Genomic DNA, 20212 nt, shown 5'->3' with positions numbered 1-20212 from the left:
CCCTATGTTCCCTTTCTCCCTCCCCCACACCAATGTGTCCCTCTCCTATCTGACTCCATCTCAACCAGCTCCTTTCCTTCTCACTTCCCTCCCCCTTATACATCTGGTTCATTCTCCCACTGTGGGTTCAGCATTTGACCTCCTCTTCTTTTATCTTCTTGGTCCAGCATCCCTCTCCCTTCCCTTTAACACCAATCCCTCCCCCTCCCATAGGTCCAGTACTTCTCTCCCTTTGCTTCATCCACTTTGCAGGTCCACTTCTCTCCCCCTTTCCTCCAGCTCTCCCCTGCATATCCAGCACCTTTCTCCCTTCGCTCCAGCCCCCCCTTGCATGCCCAGTACCTCTCCCCCACATATCCAGTACCTCTCTCCATTCCCTCCTACCCCCACCTCTTCCAATTCCACTTAGTTTAGGAAAGACAGCAGCCAACAAACCCCTCACCTTGGCTCTTCTAGTCTGAGCCCATGCAGACACCTCCATTCCTTCCTCTTCCCTCTCCCCTGACTCTTCCAACTTATCCCATTCCATCACCTCCTCCTCCCCCTCAGGATCCCCCAGCTGCTCATCATCACCCTAATTGGAGATCATCTCCTAATCTTGTTCCTCCTCCCTCACTGCTTACCAGTGCTGTCTTGGGTGAGATGCGTTATGGGGCCGGTAGTTGCTAGCCTTATCACTCCCTTCCCCCAATCCTTTATCTACCAGGGGACGAGCTTCCTGCTCATACGGGACATGCACTTGCCTCTTTCGCTCTTTCTTGGGCCACTCTCGCTTTCCCTGCGACCGTCCTCTCAGTAACCCCTCACAGCATGTAATGTATTTCTCTGATGAAACATCATTTTGTATATATGTTTTGTTACTTTAAAAAAAATTTAAGAAGAAAAGGTTTGAACTAAGAAAAAGGCACAGTAGCAAGATTAATCTGGCAAAAGCAGCAAACACAATGGCAAGATCCCAAAGCATACAGAGAGCAGGGAGGGAAAGGACATTTTTTTTATTTTTATTTCTTTTCTATTTTTGGGTTCAAAACACTTCAGAAGCAAAATGTGAGCAACATAGAAAAACACTGAGGCTCCAATGCTCAAAACTCCAGCACTGTTTCAAATAGCACCATAAAAATACTGCCGGAACAGCACAGAAAACCAACTCCCTAATGCTCAGTGCTAATGAGATGCAAATATAGGGGTGCTCATAGTATTGAACATTAAGGAATTGGGCAGGATTGTGCTTGGTGAATGCGCATAGGAGTCCTTCGTTAAGCTCGGCTCCAGTGTGCATGTGCCTGGTAAAACCGTGAAACACATATTGGCATCTGTTTTCTGCAGCCTAAATATAAGTGTTATAAAATTGTTTTAGCTTGGATGCTTATATCTAGATGCAGGAAACATATGCTAATATATGTTTTCACTGGCATTTTACCTTTTTTTTTTGTTAGCAGACGCTTTAAATTTAGACACTGGCACGAGATACCAATGTGTGCAGTCTCACAACTGGCACTTAAGGACATGCACAGGTTTCCTTCTGCATCCAAAAGCAAACAAAGCTGGCAGATTTTGCAGAAAAAATCAGGACAGAAGCTTGAGAATCATGGAAATTCCAACAAGCTAATGCTTGCTCCGACCTGATGTTATTTTTTGCAGTGGGAAGGCAGTTTTGGGTGCTCTTTTCTGAGCATTGGGGAGGAACACACAATTACTTCATTAACATGAGCTTGACTACATTTGCATGCTATCTGCGCTAAAGCCTCTCGCGCTCACTGTTTGCCGTGCTAAATCCCTCTGAACATTCTGCACCGGTAAACGCAAGCACTAGTATGGCGCTAATGGCTTCTAGCGCCCGTGTTCACTTTTGAGCATCGGGGCCTGGGAGCAAAGAGTAAGGGCATTGTTTGGTAAGTGGGAAATTGCCAAAGCCCTGTTTACTAAGCCGCGTTGTAGGCCAAACGTTAGGGTGTACATGGGTGTCTCTAGCTTTAGCGCATTGTAAAAACATTAGTGCATGTTAGTGAACAGGGCACCAAATAGGTTAAGTGTACACTAGTCCTCAAATTCTATAAAAGTTGCTAAAAATTGTATGTGCAAATTTGGTTGCATGTCCAATTTGCAAATGCAATTTAATTGAATAATGAGTCAATTGGCGCTAATAATTGTGATTTTACCAACCAATTATTAGTGCTAATTAGATGTATGCTTGTAAATTTTGCCATGAAATCTGCACATACATTTTACACATGGGTCCAAAAAGGGGGTGCGACCATGAGAGGGTATTGGGTGGATAGCGGTATTCCTTTAATTTATGCATGTTGTTATAGAATAAAGGGGATCCGCACCTAATTTAGACACAGGGATTTACACCAAGCTTTCATTTGTGTAAATTGTCATGCCTAAATGTAGTCATGGTTCCTGGGGCTAAGTCCTATTCTATAAACGGTGCCTACCTTTAAGCACCATTTAAAGAATAAATGTATAGAATTTTTGGTGCCAGTTTTTTAGGTGCCATTTAAAGAATTTAGTTCCAACTGTGCACTTTGTCCTTTGGCCATTCATATGTAAATTTGGGAAAACCCAAGAGACAGAGGTTTGCTTTAATGCAGACCAACCTTTCAACCAACTTTACAGAGAATATCTACTTTCGAGATCACCCACCATTCAGAATATCTATTCACTCAGCATTCTAGTTTGTGAGTAGAAAAGTAAATGCTGGGTGATCTTGGTGAGATTAAGCTGTGGTAAAAATAGGCCTTAGCACACCCTTACATGGGTCTTTCTTGCATGCTGAGGCTGTCTTTACCATGGCCATAAAATCCCTGATTTTCTGTTTTTGTTTTTGTTTTTTTTCATTAATGTCCATGTACTAATATTGCCATTAATGTCCACAGAATCCCAAATAAACTCCACTTTATCAGTGTTGAAGAAATTCTTTACGACATTGGCTTGTGAATCATAGACTTTATTTAAAAAGAATGAAAAAAAAAGCCTCAGAACTCAATCGGTGTTAATTGTCATGTATACCATCAGTTCTGAATCATCAGCTTGTCAAAAATCCTCCAAATCGAGATCCAAGATGGCGACTGAGAGGGACGTTTGAATGGCAGCTCCTAATTCTCTGCCACAAAGTCGTGAGTGGAAATCTTCCCCGTCTGGCTATGGGGAAGAGAAAGGGAAAACCCGGTGTACCCTGCTCCACGGGTCGGGTAAATTCGCTTACCACCTGGCAGACGACGCTGGAGGAATCAGGTCTGCTATCACGGAGGACTCAGGATGGAGCTTCGAGGGGTCCGACGGAGATCTCGGACTCCAGCATAGAGGGAGTGACTCTTAGTCCCCCTCCGATGACAACACTTCCAAGACCCGGAGGGGAATTGGTGGCTATGGAGAGTCAAATAGCAGGGGCTTCTGGAAATGTAGCCCCTGCAGTTTGTGGTGGAGACCCGTTAGCTACCTCGTCCCTGCTTCAACCATCATTACAAGCGGGGTTGTTGCCTGGTGTTTCCCATCTCGAGCGACGCCAGGACAAGCCCTCTGTTTGGGAGATATTGAGACCGACAGTTGTCACTATGGACTCCATTTGGGAGGCGATTCAAGGTATGAACAGCACGTTGCTAAAAGCGGTAGAATCGTTTCAAAAAGAAGTGGGGAAATTGTCCCAAGAACAGATTGAACTCTCTGGTAAGGTTTCTCAGCAGACATCCAAGATGGACTCCCTTGAATCCGAGGTAAATTCCAACAAAGCTTTGCTATTAGCAATTACTAGAGATAATACTATCCAAAAAAAGAGGATTGATTATATGGAAAATCAATTGAGGAGAAATAATTTTCGATTTTTAAATTTCCCCAAATCACCGTTGATTCCGGCCAAGGAAATGTTGAAAAAATACTTTAGAGAAATTCTGGGTGTTCCCCCAGAAGCTTTTCCCCCACTGACTAGAGTTCTTTACATTTCTGGGGCTGGACATGGTAATTTACAATCTCCTCATCCTGATTTAAATCTTACACAGTTTTTGGAAAGTTCTTTGGAAACTATCACGGAAAGGACAACATTGTTGGTTTTGTTTGCTTTGGAACTGGACTGAAATAATATATTCAGGATTTTTTTTCATCATATTTCTACACCCTTTCTAGGTTCTAAAATTCAGGTGTTTCCAGATCTCTCTCGAGAGACCAAGAGAAGAAGGAAAGAGTTCCTAGCATTAAAAGCGAGGGTCCTACAATTAGGGGGGACCTTCATACTTAAATTTCCATGTAAATGTCATATTTCCATTGAATCTACTAACTATATATTTTTTGAACCTGGCAAGCTTATAGAATTTATTGTTGGCAAGGAGTAATGTTTTGATTATCCTTGATGGAAGCTAATCGGCTGCTTGATCTTGAGTTCTTGTCCCTCTCTTATTATTTTTAGTGTCTAAATATCTGTTGATTGAGATGGGAATCCATCTCAACTTTGATTTAGTTAACTTAAGTACCTATTCTTGGATCATTTAATGTGGACTAATCATATAATAATTTTCCTTAATTACTGTTTTAATAACTATGGATATTTTTTCTTTTTTTCTCTCATTTATGTATTGGACATGAATGTAATATAAAATGAATAAATAAATAATTAAAAAAAAACCCTCCAAATCTTCACTTCACTTCACTTAATCTTCACTTAACTTTATACATTTTCAAGATTGTTCCATTTTTTAACTTTTTGTATTATGAAGTATTACGATCCATTTTTTACTTAACCAGTTAAATGTCAACTGGTCACCCTGGTGTTGGCCACCCTTTCACGGTGCCTGGTCCTGCTGCTTCAGAGGAAACAACCTTTGTGTAAATTCACCGGTTCACATTCCATGCAATGTAATTCTGTAATTTCTAGTACAGTTCTAATCCAGCGGGAACCACAGGAGCCCTTACCGCCACCTGAATAGGTGGCAGTAAGTGCTCCTTACCACATGGCCATGTCTTTTTTAGGGGTTTTTTACCCACTATGGTAAAAGGGCCCTGGCAGATGGCAAAAAACAGCCCCTGCCACTACTGCAGGGCACGTTTTACCGCAGCTTGGTAAAAGGACCCCTAAATTTTTAAGGTATGATAATGAATCAAATTTGCTCTAATGAACGCACATCCCTACTGTCAGAGAATATTAGGTCCTGAAAAACTAATGCATACTTTTGTTATAGACTAACAATTAGTGCAGAATGTCAAGATCAAAAATATATCAACCTAAATCTTATATAATCTGCATCAATAGCATTTTCCCCTCATCTCAAAGAAAAGAAAAAAAAAAACTAAGCATGTGAGTCCCACAGCTGCTAATTAGAAAATCAGAACAAGAAGAAGGGATTGTATTATATTGACAGCACAGCTTCCTGCCCCCAATGTTTTAAAATACTTTCTGGATTGTTTGCTGATGGCAAAACATGCAGTATCACAGACAACAAAGCCTAGCAGCAGGATTACAGTCAGATGATGTCACCCAGGTAAAATTGTACTGACAAGCTTTTAATTAAAGTTTTCCCACACATCTTCCCACCAATCCCCAGGAGCTATTACTCATTATGTGTCGACTGTCAGCCAAGTGTAAGTCAGAAGTATTTTTTTTCCCAAAGTCCTTGCAGACAGTGAAAGAACACTTTGTAACACAATCTGTTTATTTTCATCCACACCCCTTGCCCTCTGCCATACATATATAAAGATCTTGTTCAGTGACAAATAGCAAAATAGTAATGTTTAGCATTTTTAGCAATAATTAAACATGCTGGCATCATGACAATTGAAAAGGGGAGGACCATGTGTGTTTCTATAAACAGTTATTTCTCCTCGCTTTCTCTTGTGAAACTGCTGTTACTGTACTTTGGAAAACTACAGGTCCAAACAGGTAAATCAGATCTGTGCTAGGGGCACTTGGCTCTAAACAGACAGTGTGATGATAACTGTAACAAACTTAGAAGTAGTTACTGAAAGCAAATACAGTATGTTAAACTGCTTTCAGTAAAGGGAGGGGGAGTAGAAAAGAAAATCTTAGATGACAAAAGATTCATTCATTTTTATCAGGTCTTAACTTCCCTCTGAAATAACATGAAAATTGTGACAAAACTCCATGGTTTTTTTTTTCCATTGTGTTAAATGAACTCAAACAAAATGTGTTTTGTTGTTGTTTATTTTATTTTTCACATTCAGTGCTCACTATTTGCAAATAACAGGTTCTAAATGTGAGTGCATTGGGATGATAACCCCTTCACCCTTTTCCCTGCCAGCCCAATATTTAAAAATAAAGCAAGCCCCTCTCGCCACACACATATATTTCAGTTGCTTCACCTCTGTTAAAGTAGAAAAACCAAAAGCAGTAGGCAGAAGAATTTCCTCAGTCTGCAATGTCCAACAAAAAGAAACACTCCAAGCCTGTCTCCACTGTCTATTTCATATGTGCCCTAACCAAGATATTGCCAGCTGGTAGATCTTCTCTCCCCCCCCCCCCCCCATCCTTCCTGTCTAAAAAAAGACAAATCAGGAGTGAGGATAAAGGGCAGGTGTGGGGAAGGGTGAGGATGTTTTTTTGCAGCGCGCTCAACAAGATGCAAGTACGCCGGTGAGCAGCTCGCTGGGATCATCCGCCGGTGGTGAAGGCGTGCGGGAATCCCTTGAGCTTGAAATATCTTTGAGCCCCGATGCTCGAACACCTCCTCCCCCCCAACACAACGCGGGTTTGCTCTTCCACAGGCGGCGTCAGTGAATCCTAACCCGGAAAGGGAAATGGACGAAGGTAGACCGAGGGCAAGAGAAAAACATGAAGGAGAGAGGACCGTGTTGACTGGGATACCAACGGAGGGAGAAATTAACCCCAATTAGGCTTTGTTGTTTTGATGCGTTGTTCTATCATTGGTTATGGGCAGTGTCGCTCTGATTGGTAGATATTTGTGGGTTGCTTTTTTAACAAGCATCATTCGTGTTTGACGCCATCTTTAAGCAAGAAACATGATCATGAAGGAGAATAGTTTGACATGAGTTGTTATCCTTGATTTAAAAATATACTGTTTAAGTATAAATATATTGTTCAATAAAGAAATTGTAAGTATTTTATTGATGTTATTGTGTGCTATATTGTAGGACTAACCCTGAAACAGAGACGAAACATGGTCCATGTCTGTGGTCTACATGATTGTACTTAAAATGTTTATACAGATGAAGACATGAAAGTTATTTTTTAGCGTTGGGATGGTTTTGTTTCCTCTGAGATTCATTTCCTATTGACCTAATTGGATTTATAGTAAATGGGCTTAACATATCCTTACGGGCCTTTCCCATATGCAAAGCCTATTTCTAGCACAGTTGTCAAAAGGGGCTTTTTTTCTATTTGCTGTATTTCTGCTGTGCGCTAATGTTAGCATTAGTATGCAGTCATTTAAAAAACTTTTACATGGGAACCTGCTGCTAGGCTTTGTCTGTGATACTGAATGTTTTGCCATCAGCAAACAATCCAGAAAATATTTTAAAACATTGGGGTAAGGAAACTGTGCTGTCAATATAATACAATCCATTTTTCTTGTTCTGATTTTCTAATTAGCAGCTGTGGGACTACACACTACCCCAGCTACCAAGCCCTGTACACACACAAGCAGCAACCAACTTGCACCTCAGAAAAGGGAAGATAGGGCAATCAGGCGGGCCTCGTGGCCTATATGGAACTGATTCACTCTGAATTTTTTTTTTGTTACATTTGTACCCCGCACTTTCCCACTCATGGCAGGCTCAATGCGGCTTACACATACAGGTACTTATTTGTAACTGGGGCAATGGAGGGTTAAGTGACTTGCCCAGAGTCACAAGAGCTGCCTGTGCCTGAAGTGGAAATCGAACTCAGTTCCCTAGTTCCCCAGGACCAGAGTCCACCACCCTAACCACTAGGCCACTCCTCCACTCCAAGCATGCGGGCCTCATGGCCTAACTGGAGCCAACTCATACTTAGGGAGGGGAGAAAGAGACTAAACGAGGGGTCCCCCACGGGAACCGGAGAACCAGCAACACCCTTGGTGCAGGTAATCAAGGAGAAAGGGAAGCATACAAAGAAACACGTCAAGCCGTAGTCCACCACACACAAAGAAAGTGAGGGATACTGTAGGCAGAGACCCTCAGCAAACAGGGAAGGGAAAAGTCCACAAAATGGAGTGCAGAGCCTAACACACACACCAGCATAGAAAGGGACAGTGCTCTGTAATACAGGAGGCAGTACAGCAAAGAAAGGACTGAAACAGTCACAAAGGGAAGACTGCAGTAAACAGATAACTACTACTACTACTACTTAGCATTTCTATAGCGCTGCCAGGGTTACGCAGCGCTGTACCAGATAACTGCCAGAAGCAGAGAAGCTCTGCAGACAAAGGGTTAAACCAAGCTCAGCACACAGACAGCAACCAGAGGCAGGGAACACTGCAGACAAGGGGTTAATCAGGAGTGCAATGAAAAACAAACAAACAACCCCAATGGAGAAAAACAAAAGGCAGGACCTGCCAAGCAGAAAACAAACATGGCTTGAAGGGAACTCTGAAAGAAGGGAAGCAAAACAAATGAACTGGAACAGAACCAGTAGGAACTCACCACACAGCACCAGAGCAAACAGAGAAACCCAGGTGTAGTGAGAGAGGTAATTAGACACATGCAGGCTGCAGCCGGAAGACAGAGACAGAGCAATAGAAAACTGCAAGCCAGGAAAGGAGTAACAACTCCACACAAGCACAGAGCTAATAGCTCAGACAGAGCAAAGGTAAAGGCTTCAGCAGAATTGGAGAAAACGCCAAAGCAGGGGTTGACGGGAGTGGTGAGCTTAAGTAGATCAGACTGACATCAGCTCAGCCCCTGACGGACCAATCAGGAGTGGTTCCAAGCATTCCCCTGTCTGACTAGCAGAATTCTAATAGAATCATAACAACCCTTCAAAAACAGGACACAGTTCCTTTAATTGTTAAACTAGAAAATCAATCTTCCATTATAGACCCAACACAGGCCGTGTTTCGGCGCACAACACCTGTGTCAGGGGTCCTCAAATATAGATAACAATTATATAAATCAAAACATAAATAATAAAACTTTTCTTTCAAAAATAATATAGAATACATTTAAAACAATACATAAAAACTGATATAATAAATAAATAATTCAAAGTATGAAGTAAGCATACAAGTGAAGTCTTTTTGGTAAAAATGGAGGGGTCCTTTTACAAAGGTGTGCTGAAAAATGGCTTGCGGTAGTGTAGGCGTGGGTTTTGGGTGCGCACCGATCCATTTTTTAGCATGCCTGTAAAAAAGACCTTTTTTATTTTTGCCAAAAATGGACGTGCGGCAAACTGAAAATTGCCACGCGTTCATTTTTGGTCTGAGACCTTACCACCAGCCATTGACCTAGTGGTAAACACTCATGTGGTAACTGGGTGGTAATGACCTATGCGCGCCAAATGCCACATGGCGCATGTCCGATACATGTGCCCAAAAATTAAAAAAATATTTTTCAGACATGTATATCGGACGCATGCCAAAATGAAATTATCGCAAGTTCTACGTGGTAGTTGGATGGTAACTCCATTTTGGCATGCGTTGGGCACGCATATATGCTTACGTGGCTTAGTAAAAGGGCCTCTGAGTGCATTATGTATACATTGTGAACAAACATCGACACAATCACATTGTTTCAAAAGAGAAAGACTATGTTAACAAATTTGGTCTGCAACTAGATACATATGTCTTTTAAAACAAGAAAAAAATGTTTTGGTCAGCATTGTGTCCTGTTTTTGGTTAGCATTGTGTCCTGTTTTGGTCAGCATTGGCTCTTGGTGCTTTGTGTGTGTGTGTGTGTGTGTGTGTGTGTGTGTGTTTTCTTACAAAGTATACATATAAAGATATTTAAGTCTGTTCCCATGAGCTTTGTGATAAAAACCACTGACTATTTTAGTAGTCACCCTCTGAGCTGTCTCCATCATGTTTTACACTAGAGACCTATACTGAGTCACTATCACCTCCTTTTTCCTGTTCCCCAACTCCAACCCCCCTCCCTCGAATGCCCCAGAACTGCCCGGTTAAATGCCACTAAATATCAGTAGCTGACTGGCTGAGCACAATTTAAGTAGGGAGGAGGTGCTCCTGCCTGCTTAAATCAATTTGAATATTGGACCCATAATTCATAGTTCACAATCTGTAATATTATGCACTGTGTTCCCACAATAGGAAAATGTTATGCTAGAAAAATAAAAAATGGTTAAATTAGCATAAGCCTTAAATTTATGAACAATATTAATCTTACATAAGTACATAAGTACATAAGTAGTGCCATACTGGGAAAGACCAAAGGTCCATCTAGCCCAGCATCCTGTCACCGACAGTGGCCAATCCAGGTCAAGGGCACCTGGCACGCTCCCCAAACGTAAAAACATTCCAGACAAGTTATACCTAAACATGCGGAATTTTTCCAAGTCCATTTAATAGCGGTCTATGGACTTGTCCTTTAGGAATCTATCTAACCCCTTTTTAAACTCCGTCAAGCTAACCGCCCGTACCACGTTCTCCGGCAACGAATTCCAGAGTCTAATTACACGTTGGGTGAAGAAAAATTTCTCCGATTCGTTTTAAATTTACCACACTGTAGCTTCAACTCATGCCCTCTAGTCCTAGTATTTTTGGATAGCGTGAACAGTCGCTTCACATCCACCCCATTCCATTCCACTCATTATTTTATACACTTCTATCATATCTCCCCCATCTTCAAGGCTGATGTGTTAGCTAATGACTATTCACACAGTTTTCATGCATATTGATATTTCAGTCACTTATTGTTTAGATTTATTGTTTATTAAGATTTTTTATACCGCCTTTTTTGTAAGGACAAATCACAGTAGTGTACAAAATAAAATGATATAGTTAGAAAGGAAATCTATAAAGTAAATAGGAAGCAGCAAACATCCAAAGTTTATAAATGAAAATCAGATAATCAAAATCAAAATACAATCAAGAAATAATTTCAAAATACATAGTCCACCACTGACTGCATTGGTATCTGTAGCCGATATCCATGCCTGCTCATCACTTTCAAATGTTGATCTCTTCCCCAAGTTTCTTCCTCCTACCCCTCACCCCTTTCCTGGCATATCTGCCACTCCTGATCATTGGCCAAGTCCACCACATTGAGCTTGATTTGTCCACACCTCCCAAGGGATGCATTCATCTGAGAAAGACCAATACAATTTGTTTCTGTTCTAGTCCAGCACTTATAAAAGAAAAAAAAATAGGGCACTTATATGTTTAGCATAAGCTGCCAATATATAAATCCTTCTATTTGTGGATTTTCAGAAGCACAGTGAGGGCAATTCTTTAACTGGGAACTCTATTTTGATGCCCCAAGGCCATCTGGTAGTTGCCTAAGCATCTAGGTTCTATTATAGAATATAAGTAAAACCCAGTATCAATACACCTAAATGCAACTGGGATGTGCATAACTTATAATATGTTTTAAGTACACAAATAAATGGGAGCCTCACCTATGTCCTGCCCATGCTCCGTTTTGTATACGTTCCTTTGCAAATAGCCATTCTGTAATATCAGTGGGTATTTTCAGAATAGTGCTTAGGTATTCTACTAGCACTTAAGCAGGTATGTGGCACATAAGTGCATATATGGAGGGGCATTTTCGAACGGGGACGCCCATCTCTAAGGGCATCCATCTCTGAGGATGTCCCCGTGAAGGGGCGGGGCATCCTGTATTATCAAAATGAGATGGGCATCTATCTTTCTTTTCGATAATACGATAAGAGATGGTCGACCTAAATGTTGAGATAGTCGACCTTAGAGATGGTCGTCCCCGGTTTTCGGCCATAATGGAAACCAAGGATGCCCATCTCAAAAACGACCAAATCCAAGCCATATGGTCATGGGAGGAGCCAGCATTTGTAGTGCACTGGTCCCCCTCACATGCCCTAGGGGGCACTGCAGTGGACTTCATAAATTGCTTCCATGGTGCATAGCTCCCTTACCTTGGGTGCTGAGCCCCCCCAAAACACCCCCAAAACCCACTACCCACAAATGTACAACACTACCATAGACCTTAAAGGGTAAAGGGGGGCACCTAGATGTGGGTACAGTGGGTTTTGGGTGGATTTTGGAGGGCTTCCATTTACCAGCACAAGTGTAACAGGTAGGGGGGGATGGGCTGGGTCCGCCTGCCTGAAGTGCACTGAAGTACCCACTAAAAACTGCTCCAGGGACCTGCATACTGCTGTGATGGAGCTGGGTATGACATTTGAGGCTGGCATAGAGGCTGGAAAAATGTTTTTAATTTTTTTGGGGGGTGGGAGGGGTTAGTGACCACTGGGGGAGTAAGGGGAGGTCATCTCTGATTTCCTCCAGTGGTCATCTAGTCAGTTCAGGCACCTTTTGGAGGCTTGGTCGTGAAAAAAATTGGACCAAGTAAAGTCGGCCATCTTTTTTCCATTATTGGCTGAGGACGCTCATTTCTTAAGCACGCCCCGTCCCACCTTCGGTACACTGCTGACATGCCCCCAGGAACTTTGGTCGTCCCCGTGACGGAAAGCAGTTGAGGAAGCCCAAAATCGGCTTTCGATTATGCTGATTTGGGCGACCTTGAGAGAAGGACGCCCATCTCCCGATTTCTGTTGGAAAATGGGTGTCCTTCTCTTTCGATTATGCTGCTGATAGCGCTCAAAATTGGACACAGAAATTTGGGCATACACCCAAATTCTATGTGCAATTTAATTGAATAAAAAACCAATTAGCGCCCATAATTGGGTGTTAATAATTATCAGCGCTAATTGGCAACAATCATTTTGCTAGGCTTATTCTATAAAGATGTATACGTCTGAAAATAGGGTGTGGTCATGGGAGGGGCAAGGGCAGGTCAATGTCACTGTTACAGAATATTCCCAATCTGCACCTAATTTATGCGAGAGAATTTAAACTAGATTTCAGTTGGTGTAAATCCTCATGTCTAAAAGTTAGGCGCAGATCCCAGCACTAAGTGTTATTCTATAAATGACGCCCAACTCAGGAAAATCCACTGCTTATTTCTAGGATAAGCAGCATAAAATCTGTTTAACTGTTTTGGGATCTCACCAAGTACTTGTGACCTGGATTGGTCACTGTTGGAAACAGGATATTGGTCTTGATGGACCTTTCGTCTATCTAAGTATGGCAACGCTTATGTTCTTTTAGGAGGAGATGATATATTAATACATAAATAATGAAGAAAGCATAATACATATATATCCAGGCTACAGATTTTTAAAATACCTTTCTTATGGGCACTTTTACTAAAACTTAGTGTACGCTAAATGCTATTTCACACAACAAGAGTTTATCTTGTTGGGCAGACTGGATGGACCTTACGGGTCTTTATCTGCCTTCATTTACTATGTTTACTATGTTACTATCCTGCTTATTTTTGAACGAGAAGGGCGGCCAAAAAGCGACACAAAAGGCACATGGCCAGTCCCGTGAAAGAAGGCCGGCTAAATCCAATAATCGAAAATGGGCCGTAAGGGCGGCGTCAACTCGAGGCCAGCAATCTATGGCCGTCCCCACAGGGGGTGTATTAGGGGCGGCGTTACGAGATGGCCGCCTCCAACGTATAACTGGTAGCGAAATGGTTTCACGTGGGCGGGAACATGGCCATCATTAGTTACACCTGAAATAAAAGCGACCAGAGTAAGGGGGAAATTGTCTTTAGACCCATTAGCAATTTTGTGGAGTTGGAGTGTGGCAAGATCGTTGTTGGGAGAGAAAGATGAATTGTTTGCAGAGAAAGCTGAGAGTTTGTTGAGTACCTGTTACCTTTGTCTGTGTGCTCTGGTCGGAACATTTTCAGTCTCACCTGCTTCATTTGTGTTTTACCTTTTCACCTTTCCCTACCTACCCCTTCTAGCCCCCCAAACCCAGACACCACTATTGCTTCCTCTATCTCCCCCATCCCTCTCCATTCACTGTCCCCAAGTTCATAGTTCATTCCCTTACCTGTTTGTAGTCTCTGTTTGTTTCTTTGTCCTGTGTACTGCTGCACCGTGTTTGTGAAGACTGCTTGGAGAGTGATTGGCTAGAGGGTGTGGCAGGAGTGCTTGCAGTGTGGCTCTGCTGTGTGTGACTGCTTTGTTTCTCAGTGGTGGGAGAGTGAGTGTCAGCTTCTGTTTTTTGCTGCTGTGTTTCACCTAGTTGGTAGGGCGAGGTGAGCACTGGTGGCACTGGTGTCACTGCATTGCACCTGTAGTGTGGGCAAATGGAGGCACTAAATGCACAGGTGGCTTACATGTTGGAGGAAGAGGGGAGGCACCGCAGGAGGTACGCATACCCCAGAGTTTTCAGGCCCCGTAGCACTTTCCTAGACCTCACTGACCTGCAGTGTCTTACTAGCTACCGCTTTGATAGGGCTGCCATTCAGCATCTTTGAGACCAGCTCCAACCCCTCCTGCAGGCCGGGACCCGTAGGAACAACCCTATCCCTGTGCACTCTTCACTCTCTTTTCTGGCCACTGGGAGTTTCCAGTCTGTCTTAGCTGTGAACATGGGTCTCACCCAGCCTTCCATTTCTAACTTCCTCACCCAGTTCCTTGATGCCTTCCTTACCCACACCTCTCAGTACATCACCTTCCCCACAACCCCCCAGGCCGTGCAGAACAACATCGCTGACTTCTACACCATAGCTCGCTTCCCCTCGGTCATAGGTGCCATTGACTGCACACATGTCGCACTCAGACCACCCCCCCGGGCACGAGAGGCCACTTACAGGAACAGGAAAGCATTCCACTCCATGAATATGCAAGTTGTGTGTGATGCCCAGGGGGAGATTCTAGACATGTGTGCCCGATACCCAGGTTCCACCCATGACGCCTATATATTGCAGCACTCAGGAATCTTTCGGAGGTTTGACCGAGGGGAGATCACCGGCAGATGGCTCCTAGGTAAGTGCAGCATGGATCTGCCCAAACTATAACTCCTCCAACAGGCAGCCCTCAGCACTGTCTCCCTCCAGCTCACTCCACAACCCACTATTCCCCCCCACCTCCACAAGGTACCCGCTCCAAACAATACACACTCATCTTTCTCATCCTGCTTCTCTCCAAAGGTAACAGAGGCTACCCACAACGGACATGGCTCATGACCCCCATAGTGCACCCATAAAGAAGGTCAGAGGAGAACTACAACAGTAGACATTGGACGACCCATGGCATCATCGAGCGCACCTTTGGACAACTTAAGAACAAGTTCGGATGTCTGGACCGTTCTGGAGGGGAGCTCCTGTACAGTCCCCAAAAGGTGGCAAAGATATTCCTGGCCTGCTGCATGCTACATAATTTGGCAATGCGCAGAGGACAGACCCTCCCAGAAGAGCCACAGCCACCAGAGCAGCAGGCCCCAGAGGAACAGGGTGAGGAGCCCCCTCCACCTCCCGCCCTCAGAGCAGAGCAGAGTGCACACCAGCTGGGGGTCAGAGCCAGGCAAAGACTGATCGAGATAAGTTTTCTGTGAGAGTAAGTTGACATTAATTTATATCACACAGTATTTACACACCAACACCACCCCCTCCCACCACCATCACCTGCTCTGTGCATATTCCCCTCACTCCAACCCTCACCCCTCCCAGCATGTCACATCACTTTCCCCGCCCCCTCCCCTGGCCTCGACCCCGTCCCCTCCTACCCCTCCCACCGTGTTCCTTTGCAGCTGGTGCTGCAGGGGAACTCTGTTGAGAGTCCTCTGATGAGCTCCCACTCTCCTCCTCTGTGTCCACAAGGCAGCCTGCTGCCTGGGCTGCCCTGTGGAAGTCCGGCCACTTTGCGCTCTGTGGCTTGCCCTGCAACTTAGGCACAGGACCCAGAAGGGAAGCTGGTGTGGTGGCTGCTGGACCAGTGGCTGGGGAGGCTGAGGATCTCAAGCTCTACTTGTTAGCAGGTGGTTCATGTGCAGTGGTGGAAGTCAACGCCAGTTGTTGTTGCTGCTGCAGGGCTGAATTAGGTGCTCTCAGGTCACAATGTAGGCCCTCGATGCAGTGCTCCAGCTGTTGGAGTTGCTGTATCACATCACGTTGGGCCTGTACTGCTTCCCGTTGCACCTGGAGCGCTTCCCGTTGGGCCTGGAGCACTTCCCGTTGGGCCTGGAGTGCTTCCCTTTGCAACTCCAATTTCTGGCACCAGTAGTCTTCCATCTGCACATTCTGGCCCAGCAATTGTGTGGCGAGGCGCAGTAGCTGCCTCATCTGGCTGGATGACCACTGATGAGGAGGTGCCACCCCTTCTGCATCTTCAGCTTCTTCTTCAGTGCCACCATCAGCAAAGGCTGCGGGTGGTGGAGGGAGAGCTTCTGCTGCAGGTGGTGGAGGGAGAGCCTCTGCTGCTGCTGCTGGGTCCTGTGGTTCCACCCCATGGCCTGTGTGGTTTCTTGTGCACGCCCACTGGTTTGCTGCTCTGTGTGCTGGGGCTAGTAGCCACTAGGGCCAGCTTCTTCCTCTGACTGGCTGTCATCACATGCATTGAAAAAGGGGAGGAAGTGTGTTGTTCAAAATAACCCGCTTTTGTTTTTCAGCATTCATATACATAGCCCCACAGGCAAAGACCCAACAAAGAGATGGTGAGGAATGGGATTGGCAGGCAAGCCACAGATGTCATTGTACATGGTACAGAGCTGGAGACAAGGAGAGCAGTGTACTACAGAGACTGATGTGCAAGAGAGCCACACAGGTAGGTGGGTAGACATAGAACTGTGAAAGGAGTGCACAGGACACAGTGGCTACAGCACAGAGGTGTGGGAAGTTGATATGCAGAGTTTGGTGATGGGGAAGGCCCCCAAAGTTGTGAAACAGTGCTAATCTACACACAGTTTAATTATTTTATTTAGATAGTATATTTTATATTTTAAATACATTATTTACGTATATTATATACATTGCTGGAAACCCTCCCCCTCCACTCTTCCCCTTCCCCCCCCCCCCTGCTACTCCCTGTGTCATGGTCTGTAATGAATAGTGATTTGCATTGCATGTGGTGTTCTCCCGCCTTCCCTACTGAGGAGCACCACACTGTCCCCCACTTGTGTAAAACAGAGTGTAGTGCAGCACAACAGATACCCCAGCTTCCTAATGGTGCACCTACCTGAGCCCTCAGGCTGTGCTGATGTGTCAAGGGAGCCAATGCCGTGGATCCCCTCCTGGGGCAAGAGCCCATGAATAATGCGCTCAATGGGGGTCAAGTTAGCGATGTCATCTTCTGGGGGGTTGGCACCAGCCTTCCTCCTCACATCTTGACTCAGCCGGCGCCAGTTTCGTTTGCAGTCTTCCACATCCCTGTTGCAGTGGAAGACCGCGTTGAGCCAGTCTCTTACTGCTTCCCATTCTCGCTGCTTTGCTGTAGCAGCTAGCCTCTGGCCCATGGGAGCAAACAGCTACAGCCCGGTGCCTATATAATTCCCCTAGCCTGTGCTCTTGTGTACCTGATGTATTTTATTTATTTATTTATTGCATTTATTGCATTTATATCCCACAATTTCCCACCCACGGGCAGGCTCAATCTGGCTTACAACAGTCTGTAAAAACATACATCAATTCAGCAAACAAACAATCAATTTCATAGACGTTAAAGAGAGAAAAGGTAATAGCAAAGAAGGGAAAAGGAGAAAGAGTACTGGTGATCAATATGTTGCTTTGACAGGTACAGTTCAGAAGTAAGAAATGTTAGGTGGGATTTGAGCGTAAGCTTTTCCAAATAGAAAGGTCTTGAGGCGTTTTTTGAAGGTCGGGTGATCAGGAGTAAGTTTTACCAATTGAGGTAGACCATTCCACAAATGAGCACTAATATAGGTGAAAGTGGATGCGTAGGTGGTCTTCTACTTGAGGCCACAATATACTGGGTAATGGAGATTTAGGTACAAACGAGCTGATCTGTGAGAATTCCTAGGTGGCAAGTTGATAAGAGTGTCCATATAATCTGGGGCTTCACCGTAGATGATTTTATGCACCAGAGTGCAAATTTTAAAAGTGGTCCGGTCAACAGGAAGCCAGTACAGTTTCACACGCAGTGGGCTTGAAATTTCAAATATTGCAATTGTGATGAAGTAAACATCTATCTAATGCTTTTACTGTTATTTTCCCTTTTCTCCTGAGCACTATATACCATTGCTGATACATTCAATGTGAAAAGATGACCCAGCTGTTTCTAGCTCCTTCCTGGTCCTCCCCAATGAGGTTCGGTTGTGGGTAAGGGTGTATGGCGAGCAGAGAGCAAACATTGTTTATGCGCTACCTATGGTTATCTGCAAGTTTCTACTTGGCAGATCACTAGTGCTAGACAACATACCTATTATTTACACAACTCTGTGCTGTGGCGCTGTATGGTAAGGGGGGAGAGGCTGTGTTCCTCAACAGAAATGCCCATCCAGCAGTGGCATAGCGAGGGCAGCTGACACCCGTGGCGGGTCACTGATGTGCCACCCCCCCCCCCGGGTGCAACACGACGCACCCTCCCCCCTCCGGAACGCACCACCCCCTCTGGAATGCACCCCCCCTTCTGAAGCGCGTACTTACTTCGAAAGCGGGGCGGGAGGGCCAAACCGCTCGTTAGCCTGCCGCATCGCTTGCACCTCCTGCAGCAACTGGTTTTGGGTATTGACCAGTTGCTGCAGGAGGCGCAGTGCTGGGGCTGGGGGTGGGGATGGGGTTGCTGCTGGGGGTGGGAATGGGGGTGGGGATGGGATGGAGAGGGCGGAAGTTGTTGGGCCCTCATCATCCCCCTCAAGGGGAGGCATGTCTGCCCATGGATCGGCCTCGCACTCCACCTTGTCCTCCTCCTCCGCCTCACCTTCCTCCGCCTCCTCCTCGGCCTCCACCTTGGCCTCCTCCTCAGCCTCCACCTCGGCCTCCTCCTCAGCCTCCACCTCGGCCTCCTCCTGCTGCCGCTGCAACCCTGTGTATGTAACAGGATTGTCTTTGAGATCAGCACATCCAACATGGCTTGCATAGGGCAGGAGCTGGCTGGCCTGAGGCGTGGGATGGGGAAAGGTGTGGTGAGCCCTGGGCTATACCCATAGGGTGTGAGATGCTTGAGATGACATGACAGGGAACCCTGGATGCTGGTCTGACACAAAGTACACAGGCAGACCACACTCATTGCTCAGCAGCATGTTTGCATTATGATTTGTGACTATGGTTGGCTGACCATTTTGGGGTTTTGTTTTTTTTTGGTGGGGAAGCACATAACTTTAATATGAGGCAATAACATCCACTAAGAGTAGGACCTCAGGCAGGAATACCATAAAACAGTATCCACCCCAGAAAGGGGGATACAGAAGTGAGGCATGTCATCTCATTCATCTCAGAGGAGGTTAGTTGGAAGTTGCAGCCACACTCACGGGAGGGTAGCTGTAACCTCAGGCCTTGATCTGGGATAGAGGTGTTATGACTTAGTAGTTGTCTATTAGTCACATGGAAACTGATATTGTACAGGACATTTGCATTATTTAATACATACATTTACAAATGAGTACAGGTGCCCTGTTTATAATACTTACGTCGAGCCCTGATGATGTCAGGGTTGTGCCTCCTCATGCGCCTGAACCTCCACCAGAGGGACTCGAGGTCCCTCCGAATGCCAAATCTTCTGCAAGATATAAGTTTGTACACCAGGAGTCTGGGGATGGCCCTTCTTGCCTTCAGCACACAAATTCATTTGGAAATCAAATAGGAGAGACTCACAACACTGATTGGGCGGGGGGGGGGGGGGGGGGGGAATTACATTGGTACAGATGATGTCATTGAGGTGGACATGAGGACAGAGAGTACTGTTTATGTGCAGTATTGTAGGGATGTGGGAATGTTTTTGCTTTCTAGTACATAGATTCTGTTAATGAATGTGCATGTGCACATATCACTGATTACCCTTGAATGCAGTTTGTGCTTACACTACTGAGGGAGCTCTTATATATGTAGCCCAGGAAGGGGGGTGAGCAAACACTTATCTCTCCAACCTGTCCCTTATCTCACCCCAGGCTTCTATGGAGAGAGTCCTGGGGGGCAGGTGGTGGTGGTGGGGAAAAAGAATACGCCTGTGCTTCAAGCACAGGTGTACCAGGAGCAGATTTTCTCCAATGGAGAAGTTCGGCTCGCATCTGAGAGACATGGTTCTCAGTGAATAACCGTTGGAAAGTGTGCGTCGCCTTATATGGACGCCCATGCGTGGTGGGCGTCC

Source organism: Microcaecilia unicolor, chromosome 1 (assembly GCF_901765095.1).
Source record: "Microcaecilia unicolor chromosome 1, aMicUni1.1, whole genome shotgun sequence".
NCBI lineage: Eukaryota > Metazoa > Chordata > Amphibia > Gymnophiona > Siphonopidae > Microcaecilia > Microcaecilia unicolor.
Note: the sequence above shows the minus strand (reverse complement) of the source record.